Source organism: Xenopus tropicalis, chromosome 9 (assembly GCF_000004195.4).
Source record: "Xenopus tropicalis strain Nigerian chromosome 9, UCB_Xtro_10.0, whole genome shotgun sequence".
NCBI lineage: Eukaryota > Metazoa > Chordata > Amphibia > Anura > Pipidae > Xenopus > Xenopus tropicalis.
Genome location: NC_030685.2, coordinates 46,051,450 through 46,056,761, shown reverse-complemented (window position 1 = coordinate 46,056,761; position 5,312 = coordinate 46,051,450). Strand labels below are relative to the sequence as shown.

At 38.3% G+C, this 5,312-nt stretch overlaps 1 long non-coding RNA gene across 1 annotated transcript; it reads right to left on the bottom strand.

The window, feature by feature from the left end:
• Positions 1–319: 319 nt before the first annotated feature.
• Positions 320–4,973, bottom strand: LOC116407730. Its single transcript, XR_004220527.1, has 3 exons — positions 4,907–4,973; positions 3,379–3,460; positions 320–581 (listed from the first exon to the last, which is right to left on the bottom strand). It is a non-coding gene; the product is annotated as an uncharacterized LOC116407730 (long non-coding RNA).
• Positions 4,974–5,312: the final 339 nt, after the last annotated feature.

Here is a 5,312-nt window from a genome sequence, read left to right as displayed (position 1 = left end):
CACAGTATGAGGGGGAGAGCCAATCACAGCCCTGCACTCACACAAGCACAGACAGACTTCAGTTCCCTGTCAGCCTATCCTACAGTGCGGTGTATTTAGAGCCGCCGCCCCCCCCTGCACATCCAGAGAATTCAGCCAGCAGGAAGTGGAACAGATGGGTGGGAATAGTGAGGTTTTGGTGGAATTTCTCAATAACTGAGTCTGAAATACAACTTTTTTTAAGCACAATCCTTCTATATTGAGAGGAGTATAATTCACTGGTACATTCTTAATTTTTATAGGATATGTCTTCTTTAAGAAAAGACTGGGTGAAATGTACTAAAAGAAATATTTTACCCTTTATTAACTGTGGTCCTAGCAAAAAAGTGTGTAGGTTCCATGTTAGTTCCACAGCAGAAAGTTCAGAGATCCCAAAAAGGTGGCGGTGAAGATGGTACTGGCAGGGGGTTTCCATGTGTCATGGAGGAGTTGGACCACCAGTTGTCACCCACACACTTCAACTTCTGCATGCTGTTAAAGCTATGATCCCAAGAAGACGGTGAAAGACGGTAAAACCTCCCTCAGAGGTTGAGTGGATAAACCTAGTGATAGAGACCAGGAAATTACTTGTTTGCTCCATAATAATATATCCCAATATTGGTCTACATGGAAACCAAGGCTGGAAGCCATTAAGATATCAACAGACAGCTACAGTCTTTATTGGTAATCAACTTATTAGATGCCATTATATGTACTTTGCATTTACTGTAATTACTTTTTGTTAACCCTGGAATACGAATATTTTGTAATAAGATAAGAGCTGTAGTGATGAGCGAATCTGTTTTGCTTCACCTTAAAATTTGCGAAACAACAAAAAAAATTGCAAAGTGGCAAGAAATCTGCTAAAGATCTGTTCTACCCTCCCCCTTTTTTTCTGTACCCCACCCCCCATATTAAATTCAGTAAAGAAAGAAAGATTTGGAAAAAAACAATTCTGGTCCGGTGTTTTTTGTGAAGACCAGAGCAAAAATTTTTCCCATTTAGGAATAAAATATGGGCTAATTTAGACAATGGGACAATGAGTGAAATTGACCAAAAGTAATAATAAGTTTTCTCTGGCATCAGAGGGTCCTAGTGTTGTTTATGCAAACAAGGGCCAGATTTTTCACAATTTAGGGACAAAACAATGGATAATTGCAAAGAAGATAATGGGTGAATGAGGTAATGGGTTTTTAAATTTACTTTAGCACAAGAGGATCCACAGATCTTTCACAATTTAGGGAAAATCCTCACACATGTAAGCCTGAAAAGAGTAGCCAGCCATGGGAGACAAATGTTATCATATGCCTCCATATTGTTCTGTAGCGTATAGGTTAGTTTTCCGTTTGTTGTTATATTTATTATTTCTGTTTTTATTAATGTTAAAGGAGGGTAGGTTTTCTCCATTTGCTCACTATTATCAGTCATTGCCACCATTAGGATGTGTTGACATAATCTTTATGTTGAGTTGGTAAAGTTTTTTCCTAGTAGCAGGAGGGTTCTTCTTGCAATCTGCCATGTAGCACTGTAGAGATAAGGTGAACCAGTAGGTGGATACAAGGTCCCGTTACCACCAGATATGTAACATAGATCTGTTTTCCGTGCAGCCCTTAAAGGAACAGTAACATCAAAAAATGAAAGAGCTTTAAAGTAATAAAAATATAATGCACTGTTGCCCTGCACTGGTAAAACTGGTGTGTTTGCTACAGTAACACTACTATAATTTATATAATAAGCTGCTGTGTAGCTCCGGGGGCAGCCATTCAAGCTGGAAAAAAGGAGAAAAGGCACAGGTTACATAGCAGATAACAGATAAGTTCTGTATAATACAATAGTGTTTTATCTGTTATCTGCTATGTGCCTGTGCCTTTTCTGCTTTGAATGGCTGCCTCCATGGCTACATAGCAGCTTATTTATATAAATTATAGTAGACTTTCTGAAGTAAACACACAAGTTTTACCAGTGCAGGGCAGCAGCACATTATATTGTAGTTACTTTTATACACTTTAATTTTTTGGTGTTACTGTTCCTTTAAAACAATGTGGATCAGAAGTGTAACAGGTTAAGTGGTTTGCCGTATTAGGTTAGTGAGTTTAAGTTGGTGACCCCAATGCTGTCCACCATGAGAATGATTCTTTAAAAAGTCCCAGTAGAAAAATGGTTACTCATTAGTGGGCTTAGGAGGGATGGAAAAGAAGCTAACTGGTATTTTTTCCCAGACATATAGATATTTCAGTAGTTATCAAGAGGGTTCCCCAAAGTTTAGGAAGGGTTTCTTTGGTAGCCATAATACCTGATGTGAGAAATGTGGGTACAGTATGTCATGTTCAATCAAAGTAGGACTTGTGATCTTGCATTTGTATGGGGCCCATTGAGCTTGGAAATATTTTGTCATTTTCAAGACTGAAAGTCCTCCATTCACTTTATATAAGTACATAATATACTTGTACACATGTTTCAGACTTCAGGGATGTTTATTCAGCCATATAAAGTCATTAACAGCTGATTGAAGTCTCGGAGGTCTGATTGTGGCACTGCCATATGTAGGGCCCTAAATAGATACAATATTTTCAGCACTAGTACTATTCATAATTCATCGGAATCTGATTGGGAGTCTGATTTAAATAAGGTTTTTACAAGTACTAGTGAGTTAGAGAACTAACACAGCAGAGTGGTTGGTTAAAAACTGAGTATAAGGAGTTTAAGAAGTTGTTGATGCAACAAATGCAATTTCATTGGAAATTATCAAGTTTAAAGAATCATTTTAAAAGCAAGATGATTTCTAGGGGTTAGAGGATTAAAAAGAGCCCAAGCCTTGATCTAAGTAATGGGGGAGGGACAGAATTTGTAGAGATGAAATGGTGCGCTGTCTGAATGTTCCTTCAAGCTGATAGAGCTAATGAGGAAATGTGGAATGGGGAATCAATAACTAAAGTGAACAAAGAAGTGGTAGAATTCAAGGAGAATTTAGAATGTAAGAAAGATGAGTAAACCTTTCACGAATTGAGTGAGAAAATGAAAGATGACCTATTAAAAATTTAGCGTGAGATTAAAATTAGGAAAAAGCAAAAAACTAAAAAACAATAAAACGCCAGGACCAGACGGCCTCCCAGCCGAATTTTACAAACAACTAGCCCCTGATATAACCCCAACATTAGAAACACTCTACAACGAAACCCTACAGGGACACCCACTATGGCATGAAGCCAATGTTGCCAGAATCATATTAATCCCCAAAGAAGGTAGAGACATATCAGAACCAAGTTCATACAGACCTATTTCACTATTAAACCAAGAGATAAAAATAATATCTAAAATAATGGCTGACAGACTACAACAGATCTTACCAAAAATACTTACCGAGCAACAAACTGGATTCCTTAGACAACGACACCCCGCCCAAGCCCTCAGGAAAATACTAGCAGTAGTTTACCAAAGCAACCTAGAGAATAGGAAACAAGAAATGTTAATAAACCTAGATGCGGACAAAGCGTTTGATAGGATATCACATGCACACCTACGTCGCTTATTAAAATTGCAACACTTTGGTATACAAACACTTAATCTATATAACAAACCTATACAACTCACCCTCCACATACATAACAGTCAATAACTGCAACTCAAGTAGGTTTACCATCGGCAGAGGAACGTGTCAAGGCTGCCCTCTATCCCCTCTCCTATTCAACCTAGCCATAGATCCCCTACTAAGACATATACTAAACTCATCCGATCTGAAAGGAATCCAAATAGGCCAAACGACTCTTAAAGTGACAGCATTTGCAGACGATATCCTATTATTTCTCAGCCAACCCCAAACAGAAACACCCATAATCCTGAAGATAATACAAAGATTTGGAAAAGTAGCAGGATTCCAAATAAACTTGGACAAATCAGAAGCACTACAACTCACTCAACCGACACCCACACCATGGCCCAAGCATTTCCCCTTTAAAAAGGCCAAACAAAATATTAAATATCTAGGTATAACTATACCCTCAAACCATAGAAGAACATATACGCTAAATATAAGGAAAACAATAGACATTCTACAACAAGAAACACAAGAATGGAAACACGCTAACCTAACCTTCTCCGGCAAAATACATTTCATAAAAATGTTCCTTTTTCCAAAACTGCTATATCCCATGCAAATGTTACCATACTGCATAAAAGCAACAGACTTAAAACGGCTGAACAATATTCTTAGAACCTTTATCTGGAATAAAAACCACCCCAGAATAAGTCTAACTAAACTGGAACAACCTAAACACCTAGGGGGACTCAACCTTCCAAATATCAAAGAATATAATGAAGCAACACTCCTTAGATATGTAGGAGACTGGCTATTAAACAGGGACCACTATACAACAACATCACTAGATCAATATCTAACGGGGGACTATTCTATTAATTATCTTTTACACACACCCTCAATACAACTCCCACACACCGCACAAAACAACCCTCTATTCATAGATACTCATAAAGCATGGTATTCCGTGAAACGAAGACATGACATGTCACTCAACATCTCTCCATACCTGTCATGGATAGGAAACAAAAATTTTCCCGCGGGTATCCATAATACCACACTGCTTCAATGGAGCAGAAACGGGCTACATAATATCTACGACTTACAGGGAAAAGACCTAAAAATAATATCGCAGACCGAAATGACCAAAAAGTATCCATTTACAACCCCACACATATACCTTCGTATGCAAATAGCCCACTTCCCAACTCACATCACAAAACAACTAACAGGCGGAGACAAAAATAATCCAATCAACCAAATCTGGAAAGACAGGAAAACAATGCAAAACACATCAGCTATATACAAAACCATTAGAACCTTAACCAACCCAGACAACGAAAAATCACATACCTTTAAATGGACGAATGACATCCCCAACACGAGCACATCTGACATTCTAAAACTACATACGGAGGCTATGAAGCTGATTCCTGTTAGCAAATACCAAGACATGTCACTACAAATACTCCACAATTCCTATCTCACCCCAGAAAGAAGACATAAAATAGGCAGTCTACCCTCAGACAAATGCCTCAGATGCCGCTCTCCAAAAGCTAATTTAATACATAACCTATGGTTATGAAGAAATAGCTTCATATTGGACACAGGTAACCGGAAAACCTCTTCAAATAAAATTAGAATGGGCACTGTTCAGCACAACTAAGATCTATACGCACCTAACAAAACCTGAAAAAATGTTGGCGGGGAGACTGTCGGCGGCAGCCCGGAAAACAATACTACACCAGTGGCTAACAAC